This window comes from Trichosurus vulpecula, chromosome 3 (genome assembly GCF_011100635.1).
Source record: "Trichosurus vulpecula isolate mTriVul1 chromosome 3, mTriVul1.pri, whole genome shotgun sequence".
NCBI classification, from domain to species: Eukaryota; Metazoa; Chordata; class Mammalia; order Diprotodontia; family Phalangeridae; genus Trichosurus; species Trichosurus vulpecula.
The window spans coordinates 78,118,595-78,137,668 of record NC_050575.1 but is presented as its reverse complement, the minus strand read 5'-3'; positions in this window follow the sequence as shown (position 1 = coordinate 78,137,668).

Below are 19,074 nucleotides of genomic sequence, written 5' to 3'. Positions count from 1 at the left end.
TATGGCTATACATGTACGACATACTAAATTGCTTACTGTCTTAGGTAGGGAGGAGGTAAGAAAGGGATGGAAAGAATTTGGAACTCAAAATTTTTAAAAAGAATGTTAAAACTGTCTCTACATATAATTGGGAATATATATCTATACACACATATACAAATAAATATGTGTGTATATGTATGTATATATATATATATATATATATATATATATATATATATACATACATTAAGAAAACTAGGTTTGGAGTCAAGTACATCTACAGTATATCATTTGTGTAATCTTGGTCAAGTTACTTATCTTTGTGCCTCAAACAAATCTCTGAGACTAGTGTACTGATCATATATGGACTGAGATCTGGGCATGCTATTGGGAGACATTTTCACCCTTTGAGTTCTCTAGACTTTGTATAGCTTAAAATGACATATACATGTAAAGTTGTTTGTTTGTTTTAATGTCATTAGGCATGGTCACAAGCCTTGAGCCTGGATCTGTTTATTAATGGGACTACCTTAGTTAATAAAGACAAAGGTTGATAAAAATAAGTACTTATCTTTCAGTAAACAGTACTATAGACATCTTAAAAATAAGTAATTTTTTAATGCTAGAAGGTAAAACTCCAGTTAAACTACCATAGGTTGAAACCATTCCATTAAAAAGCAATGATTTTTAAATGTAACAGCTCACTCTTAAAAATTTTAATGTGTATTGAAAAGACAATATAAAAAAATAGCATACATCAGTCTAGACTGACATAAATGTCATTATGACCTTCACGGTTTTTTTGTAGCCTAAGTAATCCCACTAAGCCCAACAGATTTAAGAACACATCTTCAATCACTTCACTGCTATTATGCCCCTGATTGTAGTTTTCTAAATCTTCCTCTAATACAACTATTCTTTTTCTTCAAGAAACATTAAAATAACAAAGCTTTTTTTCTTTCTTTTAACAGAGTAACTTGTCAAGGAGAGGACTGTCTTTAGATCCTTATGTTATGGATTTAGTTGTTTAATTATATGAAATCTGTCTTTTCTGGGTTTCTGGTAAAGGTAATGTCAGCATTCTATTCTAAGCCTATTTCTGAAGGATTCATCCTTTTATTTTAAGTAACCACTTGAAGACTTTTTATTTCTGTTTTTTTTTCTATCAGACACATTTTTATTCTTCAACTATGATCAGTATATTACCATCTGTGGTCCAAGAAACAAAATGTTGATACTTTTAAATGATTGTTAGAAAATGTATTTTCTTGTGATTATTAGTTTGCCAGGCTCGTCTATAAATGCATATGTAACTTATCATGTAAGTAAACTACACTACTCTACTAGTACTAGATTAAATTTTGGGTATTGGGAGCATTGGGCCATTCAGTGTAGTAAACACAATAGGGAAGAATGATGAAGAGGTGGCTCCTAATTAAATTTTGAAGTATTTTCCTTCTTTCCTTAATCTCCCTTTCTCTGACCCCTTTTTCATCTTTTAGTATCATTTGCCCCAATCCCCTTCTTAACGCCATTTTAGGACTTCCCCAACTCTCCAAAAGGCTACATGACTCAAAATTATCTATATTTTACTATCATCACGTCCCCAATGAAAGCTTTAATTTATTCAATATTGATGTTCTCAGGGCTATGATTGTTTTCCTCCTAATTCATAGTAATGTTCCCAGAAGTATTCATGTTAAAAAATGCTGGTTTTAATTCAAATAAAATACTAATTGATAGAATTAAAACCCTATAAAAAGTTTAAAACAAAGTTCTTAAGAGGAAGATAGTCGTCCCCCCACCCCCCGCATTGATTTCAAAGAGGTTTGTTATAAACAGTTTCTCTGTATGTAATTAGATGAGCTACCACAAAAAGCAGCCCACTGCACTTGATATTTTGTCTACAGGTCATGTGAGCAACAAGATGGAAAACTATGCATTTTATCTTATTCTCATGACTTCTCAACTTCCCAATGTATGTATGCTAAAAAATAAAGCAATTTCAGCTGTCCCCATGGTCTAGGATAGTCAAAATCCACAAGAATGCAAAAAACAAAATAAAATAAAAATTTTAAAAAAGAACACACCATGAATTGACACTTTCTGAGCCTTCTTTCAGATATCACTCCTTCTCTACTTCCCACATTACTGTCTTTGAGGCTGAACTAGCAGAAGCAAGGATATGACAAACACTTAAAACAAAATGCACTCCTACATCCTAGACAGAATTACCACAAAATCTGTCCTTACACCCTGGTCCTTTCTCCTTTCCATTGCCATGTAGACCCAGATTCCAGGCTGAGCAAAATCTTTTGGGGCACAACAGCCAACTTTTTCTTTTCAACCTTTCAGTAGCAAAAGCCTTCTGGAGGCCACAACCTGGAAGCTCTGAACTCCTGGTGCCAGGCCAGAGAATGGAGAAAAAGAAGGAATGAGACAGATCATCAGAATGGGATATTCTAAATGTGGAAGGCTGTGCTGCATTCCACCCAGCCTGAGGGAAAGAATGCAGCCTAGAGGTTGAGCCAGTTCTAACCACCTAAAAGTCAGTTCGGGGAGAGTCATAGGCTAATGAACTATGACTTGCCCTGTGTGGGAAGAGGCTGAGATGTTTTGAAATTCAGCCTCCAAGAAAACCACAATCAGAGGAGAGAGAGTCAGAAAGCAAATAATAAGGAAAATAGGGAGAAAGGAGAGTCTGAAATTACCAAAGAGCTGAGAAAGAAGAAAACTCAAAGCCCTTGAACATAAACAGATAAATCAACAGGAAAAACTAACAACAAAAGACAACATGGCCTTAAAAACAAAGGAAAATGATACAACACTTTAGACAGAGGACCCTTTGGAATTCAAAGAGAACATGCAACCACAAAACATTGTTCCTGAATGTCTTAGAAGAGAAATGAGAATTACAAGAAATATCCCATACAGCAAAACAAAGAAGAAGAAGAAAAAAACAGAAACAAAAACTGGAATCTGCAAATGGTCTCACCAAAGAAACCAAAGAGAAAACAATAAATTGAGAATGAGAATACACAGAAGTGAAGGACAATCAGAATAAGAGAAGAAAAAAGACAAACAACATTAAAAGAAAATAAGCTCATTATGCAAGCAAAATACATCAATTTCAAAGACAAAATGTGTAGAATTAATCTCAGGATCAGAGGTCTCCCAGAAGAATGTGACAAAAAAGTCTTAATAGTATAAAGAAGGAAATAATAGAATAGGCAGCACTTCTGAACATGGAAAATGAAATTCCAACTGAAAGAATTCATGATCACCTCCAAAAAATTAAAAGACCTGCAATTCATTTACAATTCATTTCAGAAACAACACATTTTGCAAGCTATCAAGATGAAGACGATCAAATACATAGGAAAAGACAGAATAATTCAAGAATATTCTGTGCCCACTTACAAAAAAGAGGAGGGAATGGAATTATGGGTTTTGAAGAGCAATAGAGCTGTCCTTCAAATCCAGGTTTAACCATAGAAGACAAAGAACCACAGTCAATAATAAAGAGTTTGGAATGTTTTTAGAAAGAAAACCAGAACTGAGATTATTTGCTTCTTGAACACCCAAATATTGGAAATGCAAGAGTGAATAAATGCAGTAGGCGAGTATAGCAACAAGAGAGAGAGCTGTAAGAGACCTCTTACTAAATGTACACAAAGAGATAGGAGTGAAGGCATAAATCTGGTAGAGCAACCAGTGAAGAGACAAACAGGGAGTATGATGGCTATAACCTGGTGACAGCCTGTCTGCTGGCATTTCCTTTGTTTTAGCTACTATTACTCTAGTGGCCAGTGGGATCTCTGATAGCTTGATGGAGTCTTTTCTTGCCTGGGCACCCTACCCTCCCCCTCTCTCCCTGAATATTTATTTACCTAAGATGAAAAGAGAATGAACACAACAAAAACAAAGATGACATGTGATCACAGATATGACATTGGGGTGAAAGAAAGGCCCTATCTCTTACCTAGAAGCTCACAGCAGTGCTTCATCACTCATTATTAAGAAGGAAATCAGGAGCAAAAATGCAGAGATCTCTTGCCTCATTTATATGTAAACTCAGCTCCAGCTCAGTACCCCCATAGTCATCAAGCCTTCTGGCTCATCCAATTAGGAGGTTTCTCATCATTCCATAGTACCAGCCTCTCAGTCACACACAGCTAGCAACAGCCCTCTTGCCCACGTTCCACATGGATTGGAGTCAGGCAGGACATTTCTTTCTATGGTTTCTGCAATGAATGAGGAATGGCAAATGGAAACATGCTCTAAGGACTTGGACATCGTTGGCCAGGCTCATCAGTCATGGGGCAGGGCAGAGGGGTGGAGGGGGGTGGGGGTTGAGGGGTGGTAGTAGTGTGTCCAAGCACTACTACTACTACCTTTAAAAGCTATCCATTCCATTTAATTTTTATGAAGTTTTCCCTTTTTGCAGTACAAATTAGCACCTCTGTAACTTCTACACTTTCTCTCTACCTTTTGGAAACCATAGCTCCTTTTTAGGTTCATCTCAGGAGCCATTTCTTACATGAAGATTTTCCTGATACCCACTAATTGTTAATGTTCCCAGCTCCAGAATCACCTTTGCTGCTGCCATCTCTCTCTCTCTCTCTCTCTCTCTCTCTCTCTCTCTCTCTCACATACACACACACACACACACACACACACACACACACACACACACACACTCCAATTACTTTGGATTTATTCATCTAATTACATGTTATAGCTGCCTCTCCAGCCCAGCCCAACCCACCCCGTATAATCCTTGTGGGCAGAGATGATTTCATTTTTGTCTTTGTTTTCTAGCAGAATGTTTAGTTCTTCACAAACTCTTAATAAATGCTTGTTAATTCTTTTTAAAGTTCTACAGGCTATTTATTCAATAAAAGCTTCTTTTTCCCTGGGACAAAACCTAGAAGCTGCATTATCTGGTTTATATTTGATCCTCATCATATAGATATAGACATCTGCATTACATAGACACGCAGTGAGTCGTGCACGCTAAAAAAGAAGGGTCTTAGAACTCATTTCCCAATTACTCTGTGTCCCCACTCACTATTAAATAGAATTGAAGTTTACTTTGTTTCTTCTGTATGTATCCAACTACCTTAATGTCACCCAAGAGGGCTTTGGTGACTTGAAGAAGAAACAATTAGGTCCAACCATGTAGATTATTATGCAAAAGATCATTATTCCATTCTTAGGCAAAAAGATGAATGAAAGGTATTTATTAAGAACTTAACATGTGCTAAGCATTATATATGGTAAGGTGACATGGAGATAAGGGTTTAGTGAAAATAAGTTCTGATCTGAAGTCTATATCTTGGAGAAAAGAGATCAGATAGGCATCACTGCATAATGGAAATTAACAACAACAACAATGAATTCGGGGTTAGATGACTTGGGTTTGAATCTTGATTCTGCTCATTGGCATATTACTTTGGGCAAGTTACATCATCTCTATGGACTATTTATCTATAAATGTAGGGTTTTGGACTAGACAAAGCCATCTGTAATTTCTTCAAGCCTTAAAGTCTATGATCTGGGAGGATTATGGTTAAGAGAGGAAACTGAAAATTAGACTTAAAGACCAACCTACTAAGAGAGAGAAGGCTCAAGAAGTTGATGAGTCAAGGCCTCCCCTTCAAGTATATCAGAACTTGCTGTTGAAAACTTGGTCTTTAGTAGTCATAGCTAAACCTGCCTCATGGTTCATCTTCCTTCCACAAGAGGAAGTTTATAGAGTATCTTTGTGAGATACTAGTCTAATAGCCAAGGAAAATTGGTTTAAAAAATAAAAGAAGACCAAACACCACATCCATATTGAAATCCTCATTTATAAACAAAACCAGATAGAATTAAGAGCTTTATGCTAAATAGAAGGACTCACAAGTCCATATCAGAGAGACAAATACAGGAACTAACCAAGTAGGTTTCTTGATTTTTTTCATGGGCAATAAGAAACAGCTTTTCATGAGATCCTAGTAGAGCCCTTCATGAGCGGAGAACAGTAGACCACTATATACCTACATGGCAGTTTATGTACCAACATCTATTTCATAGCATAAAGAAAAGAAAATCCATGAATTAAATAGGATCCACCAGTCAGCCAAAATATTCTTGGGACCTAATGACTTTAGAATGAATGTGGAAAGATGAAAAACAAGGGGAAATATGATCGCATATTACATACAGGAAAACCAAGGCACAAGGAAATTCTGAGATGTGTTCTAAGTCGCATGGATGTTTGTAATGAAGCTACTTTTCTGTCTCTGAGCTGAATGTCATTTTCCCTGCCTTCCCCTCTAGGTAGATTTAAATGCTCATGAAAATTAACAAAACATATGTATATGAACATATGGAGGGGTTAATTACTTCCTGAAATAGAGAATTAAGGGCTATTGCCTTTTTCTGTTCCTATAGAAAATAATTTGAAACCTTGCTTTCTGATGTTTGGATTTTGACCTTTGTGCTTACAACATAGCTTTACTACTTATCAACTTTGTGGAGCCTTTAACCATTCGAAAAGTTAAAAATCTTGCTGTATTTTCCTTCTTGCTATCTTCTGTGAAGTTACGAAAGAGATATGGCAAAACAGTACTTATTAGAGAAAAAACCAATTTAAGAAGTCAATGATAAGAATTATAATTACTTTTTACTAAAGATGCAATTATACACAGATAAATTCCAATTACTGCAATAGTGGTGAGATGAAAAAAAAAATGGAAAATCTCTAACAAAATATCCAGCAATTACTCCCTGTGACACCTATAGATTCCAACTCTTTTGCTTCTATGTGAAATAGACCTTCCTCAGATCCACACCCTGCACCTGGGTGTTTCAAAAGCATTTCCTATAAGGCATGTTTATTATTAGAGGAAAACAATCATAAAAGATGAACTCATGAATACGTATTCTACAGTGCCATGTATTCCAGTTGATCACAATATGATCCTTATCTAGCACATCTCTCTGTAGGATAAAGGAAGCCATCATACACTTTCAATTTGTCCCACATCAAATGCTCTGCCCATAGCCAAAGGGACAAATATATTTTAAAAATCTTTTAATTTTTTGTCAAAAGTTCTTGGAGAATTAAATTTGCCAGGTGATACATGAAATAGCACTGGGGGGAAAAGGAGTTTTAGCAGCATATTGACACAGATTTACTTATCCTAGGTGTTTCTTTACCTGTGATATACTAAGTTTGCTATGCTCACTGACCTTCAAATTCATGTTTGCACAATCAGTGATGGAGAATGTTTTAGTAATGTACAGCTCTGTAAAAATGAAGATGACTAGGTTGGCTCTTTTAAAGAACTCCTTTCACATAGCCCATATTTTAATTTTATTTCTTGGATTTCCTTTTTGGCTATTTCTTTTTAAAGAAAAGATGTTTTCTTTAATTGATAATATATGCTTGGCATGACTTTAACAAAAGAGTGATTAAAAATGTCATTCATCATTTTGTGATCTCAAATATGCTCCAAACATTAATAAATACTTCAGTTCCATAGAATATTGGAGCTAGATCAGACACCTTAGCTCATATAGCCCAGTTCTCTCAATTGACAGATAAGGAAATTGAAACCCAGAAAGGTTAATAATGATATTCATAATAACAACTGACATTTTATATAGCATTTTAAGGTTTGCAAAATGCTTTATGTATACTATCTCAAGTGATCCTTACAAAGCTGACATGTATGACATGTAATATAAATTATCCCCATTTTACAGATGATTTCATGGAAGCCAGAGAGTTCAAGCAATTTTACTAAGGTCATAAAGTTAATAAATGTCTAAGGCAACTTTAAAACCTTGGTTTACCTTACTTTCACTATTACTGCTGCTATTACCACATGCTTAGCATATCACCTGACACATGTTAGGTGCTACATAAATGCTAGTTATTATTATTATTATTACTAGCATTTATACAGCACTTTTAGATTTCAAAGTGCTTTACATAGGCTATCTGATTTGATTCTTGCAACAACCTACTATGATCCTTATTTTACAGATGAGGAAACTGAGGCAAATGTTAAATATTTACCCAGCTATCGTCTGAGGTTGGATTTGAACTTGGGTCTTCTTAGATCTAAATTCAGTGTGTTATCTACTGTGCCACTTAACTCCATTTTCCCCTGCTGCCTGAGGTAAAGTGAAGTAATAGCAAAAATAACTAGCACTCCTTTCTTCTAGTTCCTTAGATCCATTTTCTTTCCACTATAACACATGTAATCCAAGATGACTGTTGAATTTTTTCCCTATAAATTTCATATGCATATTATTCTTTTAGAGCTTTGTAGAAGTGAATCAACAATTGAGATAGTCTACCACTTCCTAAAGAACTAGAATTTGATTTGGGGGGGACAAAATACTTCATCTTCAATGTAGCAAGGTTGGAAGGACAATGAGGTATGGTTGAGATCAACCTCAGTGATCACAAAGGTGGAGTCTTTGACTTTTTTTTTTTTTCTCCAAGGGAAAAGACAAAGTTTATTAGGGATTCACCATAATGGGTTGTCTTAAGAAATCCCACCCTTTGCGATGCCTGTTTTCACAAGCGGGCCAGACTCAATCTAAGCTGAGCTAGATTGAATCTGAGCCCCTTCATGGAGGCAAGATGGAGATTATATACACAAAGATTGTAGGAGGGATTGAGGGGTGGTCTGGGGTGACTAGAGGAGGGGCTTAGGGAGGGTCTTGAGGAGGCATCTAAGGAGGGCGAGATGAGGTCAGAGTCCAAGAACCAAGAGAATGGAATTAAGGGTTGGAAGTAGCTGAAGGCAAGGATACTGATAGTATCAAGGTTGGGAAGTAACTGAAGGCATGCATATCTATAGTAACAATAGAGGGCAAGGTTTAGGTAGAGATTTGGGCCTAATGATAACATGAGGCTATAGTGTCTGGGGAAGGCCAGATCTAGTTGGAAGATTCAAGGACACTTCAAGATGGGAGTCTGACTTCTTTTTTCAGTTTTCTAGTGTCATGGCACATAGCATATATGAAACTTTCTTTTTTGCTTCTGTCTGATCATATGATCTAGGTCAGTGCTTCGACATTGTGGAGATGACAGAACAGTTCCTTCATTGGCCATGTAAGGAGCCAATTACTCAGGGGATATTTTACAAAATTAGTACTCCACCTTCAAATATGTCTTCTCTTCTTGGCTTCTGAGTAGATTTCGACCATCTCACTGAAGGATAATGGTGGGAATTAGGTTGGTCATCCCTTCCCACCAACCCAGCATCACAGGGGCTACTCCCACATAGTATTTAAATCAGGGAAACTCAACTAGGTGAGCCTTATGACTTCTAATTTGTTTATTTATTTTTCATGATCATAGATAATGGAACAGAGACTTGAGATGGATATATCTAGGTCCTTAATAAATGTTGATTTTCTTCCCTTCCTTTCCCTTCCTTTCTTCCTTCAAAGCAGCTAAGTACAGAGAGGCTTATCACCCATAGGTTGCCTGCTAGGTTATGAATTATTTGTCCAGCATGGCCTGTGAAACAACAACATAAAATGTACTGCAATCCTGGATGGTCTCCTACATTAGGTCCACAATCACTTATAAGAGTTCAGCCTAACAATTTACATAGGGGATAAAAAGGTAGATAAATACAACAAATCCCTATGGTCCAGGGTGTGATATACATTTGGATAGATGATCCCATGAGATGAACAATGAATTTAGCCCAAAACTGAAAAGGAGGTGGAATACAGCCTGAATTGCCTTTTGAAGATTACATTATGATTTAAATGATCCCAAGCTTCTCCCTGAAACAAAGACTAATCTTTTTAATATGGACCTTCTTGCATTGATGCTGAATAGCCTCAAGTAAGGGGGGTACCATCATCTCTAATGAATAAATTTATAGGTCACTGAAAGTATAATATACAGGTAAGATTACACCATGAAGTTGCAAAATATTACTAAAAATTCACAGGAGAATCTATGTAAAATACAACATCAGATAAATGTATAAGTTGAAAAAGAGGTGAATCAGCCATGTAGCAAGAACAAGAGAAAAGTTGAGTGTTAAGAGATTCGGCATGGTGGGTGGATCCATTGTAGGATTTATAGCAGTATATAACTAAGAGTTGAATGTGATAAGAAGGCATAGATGTATTGCCACACTCAATCACATTGTTGAGATTGCAGATTTATGGGAGTATACAAGTAATTAGCCACTACTGTAAAATATGTAGGCTCAGAAGTACACAATTATAGGTGTGCTAAAAATCACTATCTCGTCAAAATAATGACATTCCTCTTCTTGCCATAATTTTCCCTCTCCCCTAACTCTTCAAAAGGTGACTATTCTGTTTATAAGCACTAGTACAATGAAAACTACTAACTTACTACTGTGTGAATTTCAGTAACATATTTCCTCCTTAAATCTATTTCATTCATAATATGGATTCATCATATATTACAAGTTATTGAAACATTTTAGTAAAATTCTCTTTGCTGTCAAAGGAATGGTTTTATTACAGGAGGCTCTAATATAAAAAAATGGCTGTTAATCTAACAAATTAAATTACTCCTTACTAAATCAACCTTCTAAGTCAATCATAAATCTTTAGGGTTACCCACCCAATTAAAACAAAACAAAGAAAGCTTTTATTGAATTTTCCTATTTGCCTTCACCTCTTTGTGGTAAGTGAATTCCTCTCAGTACAAGAAATCTTAAAATTTCTGAGAGTAAGACTATATGTTTAACAGTGGCCATCCCATGGGACATTCATGACAATGCCTTCCTTCCCTGGCCCTTTCAAGTGGGCATCTTGGTAAAGAATATCTACCACCTGGGAATTCTGGTTAGTCCCCACAAGCTCTTCAGCACATCTGTGATAGGACACTGTGAAGAAGATGATCGGCCGCTGAAAAGCAAAAACATCCCTCTCAGTGGAGTTTAAAAGGAAAAAAAATGACTTAGACTCTCCAGTTCTTTTTTCTCTCATCCAACTATAAATATAGCTTGGTGCTCTAAGAACTCATCCTTGGCCTTCCCATAGTTGAAGGAGATGTTCCTCTCTTTATCTCCCAGATGCTGGATCATGGCAGAAAGCATATATGTCCTCATATCTTCTTCTACTTGGTGTTTCTTTCCTTGAGCACAATGATTTAGCAGTGATCATGAAAGCATTTTTATTTATGTGTTTTGTTTTAGCTTGATAGCTATCTCAGGAGTTAAAGATTTCCCTTGGCTCCATAGTCAGTTTTGTTTATCTATAGGAGAAATTTTCTAAAGCTAATACATGGAAGCTAATTCTGGAAGTTGAGGAAGACTACCAACCAAGAGGTTGAGTACAAGGTGATCACAATATTGGGTTTGACAGTAAATATGGAAATTAAAGAAGTTATTCAGAGAGTATAAAATCTATGCCTATTCGTGATTCATGCTTTTGAATATAATTTTAGAAATCTTTCTTGTTCACTTTTTAGTCCTTTGTGTTTAAATATCTTTTTAGTAGAGAAAATAAATAGCTGATGTACACGAACAACACCAAAACTTTGAGTGATTTCTTCAGGACGCGAAAGTAGGGCCATACGGAGCCAGAGAAAATGAAGGAGTAGGGTGGGGAATTATACTCTCCCAGGACTGAGCCCAGAGTCAGGGCTGCTTGGCAAGAAATGGTTCTGCAACACCGTGAGCCATCATCTCTTTACACATGAAGAATTTAATACCTGAAGAAGTCTATTAGCTAGGGTAGCTAGGTGGCCCAGTGGATAGAGTGCCAGGCATAGGGTCAGGAAGACTCATTTTTTTGAGTTCAATTCTGGCCTCAGATACTTACTAGCTGTATAGCCCTAGGCAAGTCACTTGTCCCTTTTGCCTCAGTTTCCTCATCTGTGAAATGAGCTAAACAAGAAAATGGAAAGCCACTCCAGTATCTTTGCCAAGAAATCCCCAAATGGGGTTATGAAGAGTCAGACACAACATAAAATGGCTAAACAACAAAAAGTCTATTAGTTTCCTCCCCACCCTCCCACCCCTTTTTATTGGAAAGAAGATCTGTTAAATAACCAGGTTATTGGGATTTGTGTGAGCTGAAGCAGGGAGAGAAGGGAATAAAGGAATATAGGAAAAACATATAAAGGAAAACAAAGGGATTAAAGCTAGTCCCTCATCTTGTGAAATCAAAAATTGATACCCCACTTTATTTTATATTAGTTACTAATTATTTATTGAGAATTACATCTAAATATTCAAATCAATATTTATGGATCAAACTTAGGCTTAATTGTATAGGCCTCACTGGTAAAATTTGTCAGAGTTTAACTTCCCTATTCCTATATACTAAAGTCTGATCCCAATGACTCAAAATCTGTGAGTTTTTTTGCCAACCATGGAAGGGAGGAGTGGGGAAAAGAAATATGAATCCACCTGGTCGTAGGATATTTGCCCACCATGAGATTTTCCAGAGGATGTTAGCCAGCTCTGTTTTTCTGGTTCCTAAATCCCCTCTGAGTCAAGCCAAATGTAAGCCAACCCTCTTTCTCTATGTCAGACCAATCACAGTCATAGTTTACTTTGCATCACTGGACTATATAAAAGAGATGCTCTGTCAAATACATCCTTGACTACTGGGTAATCTTGGATCCTTTTTATTGGCAAATGCAACCATTACTAATAGATTGATCATGCTCAGAACTTTGTGCCTAAATTCAGTTTTCCTTCATATCAGATTTTTATCATGACAGTACCATTTTACTACATCTACTTAATGCCTGCCATCTCTGAGACTAAGTGCTGGTAGGGTGGAAGAAGGTTTGAAATATAAACAATGAGACATTACTTGTTATAAAATTAGGGTATAAAAGGAATGGAGCTTCATGGCTACTGTAAATCTTTTCAAGTTATATGACCATCATTTGTTTATTCAACTTCACTTTAAGGGTTGAAGACCAATTCTTTTGAGATTAAAGGATTATATATGAGTGGAATACAAACTGTGATTATGGTTACAGCTTTAACAAATTTTGAAAACTGTATTTATTTCCTCCAAAATTTGTCCCCTCTAGCTCTGATCTTTGTGGAAAGAGTGGTATGGAATATGTATTTACCTAAGAAATAAACGAAAATCTTTATGCTAAAACTGTTGTTGCTGTTTGTCCTTCCTTCTCTAAGAGAACCCACGTTGTTCTGATAAAGTCCATTAGGATTCAAATCAACCTACTTGGCTGACCATGCCTTAAACCCAATTCACTCTGGCTCTCACTGATGGCCAATAATAGGTCTCAGCCCAAGCCTTTCTTGGTCATTATTTAGGTTTTAATGGCTCAGAGTAAGTCTAAATAGCAATTGTGTCTCTTTTGGCCAGAAACCCTAAGGTATCTCCCTCTCCCATTTTAATTTTATTTTATTTTATTTTGAATAGACAAACTAGACCATCTTTAACCTCATTTCTTACCTAGCCATAAATCACTGAATGGGTGTTGCCTCAGATAAACTGAGACCTGGGAAAGACCTTAGCTTACAAAAACCAAGGTCTCCTACTACATCTGGGGTTATCTTCAGTCATCCTGACCTAAGTCTTGCCAAAATACTATATTAATGTGAACACCTCTGACCCAGTTTTTATTTTATTTTTATTACTTTTTTTTGGTGGGGGGAATCAGGGTTAAGTGACTAGTCACAGAGATAGTAAGTGTCTGAGGCCACATTTGAACTCAAGTCCTCCTGACTCCAGGGTTGTGTCCACCTAGCTGCCCTTTGAACCAATGAAAAAAAAAAGTTGATAAAGAAGCAGGAAGTTAGTACTTTTGAATAAGGACTACCATTTAATATTTACAAATGAGGCCTTTTGAAATGGATTATTGATGGACATGGATTAATGACCTCAACCTAGTTACCATTTTCATCCATGGCCTACAGAGGATTACAGAAGAAAATGGTTAACACATTAACAGGACATGACAGCAAGTGCATTTATCTTAACCACTCCTTTTTCCCCCTTCTCGTCACTGATAGAGAAAACACTTGAATTTCTTATAGTATGCCACTGCTCACTAACCCTTTGGTTTCCTAATCACTAGCTCCCACATATTCCTTAGATTAAAAAAAAGAAAAAAAAAAGAATAAGAGATTATCCCTCTGAAAAGAATATCAACTTTTTAAAGTGCCTATAAGTAGAGTCAATGTATATTCTTTACGATTGTTTATTAAAGAAAAATATCCCTCTATTGCATGAATTACTAATTTTGAAAGAATATGAAAAAGGCATGGATAAGATCTTACAGCTTAGCTCATAGTTTCAATATTAATTCAGTTTCTTTGAAGAAAAAAAAATGATATCCAGTGCTTCAGTTATTACTTAATTTAACCACGATACCTTAGGAACTAAATAAATTTGCATAGCAGAACTTCTTGAAGTCAACAGCCTATTACTGCAATGGGGAATTATTAGCAATCTACTTCATTATCATAACTGCCTTGACATTGTTGCCATCCTGGCTTCTGACTGGTTGTCTGATTTAAAAAAAAAATAAAGAAATTTGTATTTGTTTGTATGTTAGCTGTATTTTCCAATGTATCCCTCCCACCATCTACTCCCAGAGAACCATCCCTTATAGCAAAGTATAAAAAGAGGGGAGAAAGATAGTTAAACAAAATTAAGCAACATATGTGTATATACATATATGTGCATATATTTAAATCTGACATTCATTACATTCACCATTCTACATCCATAGGTCTCCACTTCTGCAAAGAAGCAAGAAGAGGTTACTTTTCATTTCTCTTTTCTGGAACTGAAGTGGTTTATTTTAATTTTATAGCATTCAGTTTTACATAATTTTGTCTTAAAGCCTTCATACACATAGAAAAATTGGGATCTGGGAAAGCTATAAACATCTTTCCCAAAGGATACTGACCCTTCATAGAGAAACATACCAGCCTTCATTTGAAATCATCTTGGCAAGTCTCTCCTCTTCACCGGTATAGGATTAGCAAGATTTGTTCACACTGGCATCTTTCCTGCTTTCTTTTGTCAATTGGTTTATGTTCTGTTCACCAGTCCCCATACTTGGGGGAGGCAATGTGCTCTACAGGAAAATCGATGTTCTCCTCAGACCTGAGTTGTAGGAGAAGTTGCTAGGCTGGGGTAAATTTATTTTTTCTAGTCTGTCTGTCTTTCAGTCAGTATTCAATTTCTATCCTCATTTGTGACCAGCTTCCTGCTTCTTCAGCTGGGGAAAACACCTTTATTACAAGCTCTTCACGGACGTTTTATTTATAACACCTGGAGATACAATTCAATTGTCAATTAACTATACACCGAAAGCAGTGCACATCAGGTGTATTTCACAGCCTTACCTGCCATGATAAAAGCCATTCTTTCCAGCTGAGGGGAGGAAAGCTGAAGACTAATGAGGAGAAAAAAAGAAAGAGGGAAGATAAAAGGATTTTTTTTTAAAAAGAAAGTTCCCCTTCCCCTGTCAATAAGTAATAGAGGGAACCTCAAAAGCTGCTTATACCACACTGAATTTTTTTCCCCTCCAATGTCGCTGCTGAAACAAATGGAAGACTCAGCTTCATTTCACTTGGATCTTGCAAAGGATTTTAAGGCAAGCTACAATATATGGGAGCTGATTTAAAGTATTCTGTTTTCTTTAGGCGTGAAGTACAATCTCTGAATTAACTTCAAAGAGACTGAATCCTGATGCAGATAAGAGGAGCTTAGATTTAGCAGCCAAGCAGCCCTTTCAAGACCTTCAATTGGATCCCATATGCTATAGCCACGTTTTCCTATGGGAGGGAGGAGAGGAAAGAGGAGGAATGAAGATGAATGACTCTTACCTGAGTGCAAAAATAGGACAAAAGTATTGGGGAGAATAATAGAATAATTCTGGTGGTCTGGGCAAAGCACCTAACTAAAAATGAACCCCACAGAAGAAAAGAGAGACTTGATTGGTTTGTCAATAAACACAGACAATATCATACTATTTTTCTCTCCTTCCTCTGACATCTCCCCTCCCCTTCAAACAAGGAACCACAGTTATCACATGAATTTTAGAGGTTTCCAGCTCATATACATAGGTATATACATATATATGTGTATATATGTATACACATATGCATATATCCTTTTTTCTCATTAACATTTTCTGGGAGCATAAACCCTCCTTTCTCATTGCCATGCTATTTTTATTTGCAGATTTATGATACTGCTCTTACAACAATAATTCCTATTCTGAGTGAGGGAGAAGATTGTTCTATAGTCAGCAGACCACATGCAACCAATTTATTAAACTAATTTTTTTTGATAAAGCTATTTTATGTCAACATAGTCACTTCAACTCAGTTGGAATTTAAGATTTTTTTTCATAGCTTGCAAAGTAGATGAATCAAAAATGCAAAGAACTCATGTGTTTATCCATTTAATTAAAAACATAATCTGCAACATAACTGCAGAATATCACCTATGAATTAAAATGCTAATTTCTTTCAAGAGTTGAACTTATTTGATGTTCCCCTTTCCCACAGTAAGAAATACACAACAGAGGGATGTAGAAGTCTAACTCTCAGATGCAAAACTAATTAAGTAAAATAACCATTATTTGACAATCATGAAAACAGCAGTCATGCCATTGTGTTTTTAAAAGCAAAGAGAGTATACACTAAAGTAATCTGGACCCCTAAGCAATATGCTAGAAAAGTCTTGCCTAGAATGTGAATATTTAACTGTGAGCAACATAGAACAATTTAGAGCCATAACTCTTGCTCTGATAGGAGAGAACTGCAGGTGTTCTTCCTCTACCCTAATACTTATTTTCCTTTGTTGTATAACCAACTGGCATATCTTAAAGACAACAAGGGTCTTAAATAAACCCCAGCCCTTCAGTCTGGGTAAACAAATAAAACACACAAAAGGTGTTTAATGGTACAATTGGCAGCAGTATGATTTTCCAACTAATATGTTGTAAAAGGATGTCTTTTCTTAAAAAAAAAACAAAAAAAGTCTTTGTAGCCTGTGCAGAAATTTGCTTGCAACATTTTTGCTTCTTTCTAAGTCAACTTTCTATTGTCATTGCTGTTAGTCTTTAATTTTTGAGGTGGGGAAGTCAGGGCAATTGGGGTTAAGTGACTTGCCTAAGGTCACACAGCTAGTAAGTATGTCAAGTGTCTGAGGTCATATTTGAACTCAGGTCCTCCTGACTCTAGGGCCGGTGCTCTACTCACTGTGCCACCTAGCTGTGCCTATTCTATAATTTTCTAAATTGGGGATTAGGGGATGAAGGACATGAGTAGAGAAAAAATGAGATTCTTGTTTCCCCAGTATTCACTAAATCTTTTTTGGTTCCATTCATCCAAAGACCTTCCTGCCACACTTCTACCCAAACTATTGCTGATATACTGTCATTAATATCAGGGTAACAATGGCATGAAGCACACATTACTTTAGGACTCTAGGTCTACTTACATGAGGACTCCTTATGATCTCAGCATGTCTTGCCAAATAACCAATCGTATTTCTTCTCTTCAAGTATCCCTGTGCAACTCCCTACAGATCTCATCAAATTCCAACATGATATTGAACCCATAACTGATAGAAACCTGGCTTCGGGTTCTGCTGTTAGCCTCCTAAGGTTAACTTGCTTGGAGTTTTCAATTTAACCTGTATTTCCTGTAGCTACTTCCCTATTCCCATGGACAAAGAGAAGTTTCTTCCCTTAAAAAAAAATTGGCCCTGGGTATGGGCAGATTTCTGGTGTGCCTATAAAGTGACCTGTCTACTTTGATAGCAGCTTGCTTTTTAATTGCAGTGATGTTTTGTGGAAAGAAATGTCACAGCAGGATCTTTCCTTTTGCTGGCTATAGGACTACTTTAGGGTCTGCCTTAATAAAGTCCTCTAGGAATATTTTCACCACTGTGCAGGGGGGAGAAGAGGATATCTTATTAAATTTGTTTCTCACTATGGTGAGGAAGTGTAGTGGAAGCCAGGGCAGGGGAGGGTTGCTTGAGAAGGCGTGTGTATCTGCCTTTTGAACCTCTCATTCTAGTGAGCACAGACCCTGTCTTTACAATTTTCATCCTCTACCAGGGAAGCTCTTCCACTGAGCTTGGCAGGGTGAGAGAGATAGTTACTGTCTCATGTGGTGCTACTCCCTGCCTCTGGCTGCAGAATCTGCCCTTCCATACATGCCAATGCCAGATTACATTATATTCAGAGATGGGTACTGACTTAGCAAGAGCCACGGTTGGGAGGTTGCACATAGAAAACAGTATTAATCGAACAGGAGGGAACCCTTACCTTAAAAGAGGTAAATGAACTCAGCAGCCAGCTGTGTGTTTAGGAGTTATGTTCACAGGGTAGTCACAACTCTACCACTAAGACTTGATTAATATTAAAATGACAATTATATATCTATAAGACTGGGGGTGGTGGTGGTGGTAACAAGCACTTCTTTTTCCTGAAATTGCCTAGATTTCCTTTTCACCCATTTCTGCCTCCCTTCACTTGTAGCAAGTCTGTGGATTTCTGCAAGGATAAAGGGTCCTATAGGGAAGACAGCTCTTTGTAGAACTGCAGGTTTCTTGTGTAGCAAATCCCACTAGCCAGAAAGCAGTGATTTCATGATTTATTAGCATTCAAACAAACTCTGTATAGATTCTCTCATTCCCAGTTTTGTCCTTAATATTCTATAGCTACTACAATCTTATACGTGCCTAGATTTCTTCCTGCATACAGATCCATACATGAGCCTCTAAAACCCTCCAGGCTCACTCTAAAAGCACTTCTCATTTTTACATGGTCATCTCTGCATTTTACTCAATACAAATGATGAATTATTAAATTAAAATAACTTTAAAAGGGAAACAGTGGGAGTTAGAGCCCATATAACAAGATATCTTTCTTTATACAATATGAAATTAAAATAAGCAGCATATTCATAGTTCAACTATAAATTAAATGGCAATATTCTATTATCCATCTTCAAGGGATTTAGGCATATTTATTTAACTTATTTTGTTTGTTTGTTTAATGAATAATTTGTCTGAAGTTCCAGCTAGTTAGTAGATTAGAACTCAGGTCTCCTTAATTCTTATGCAACT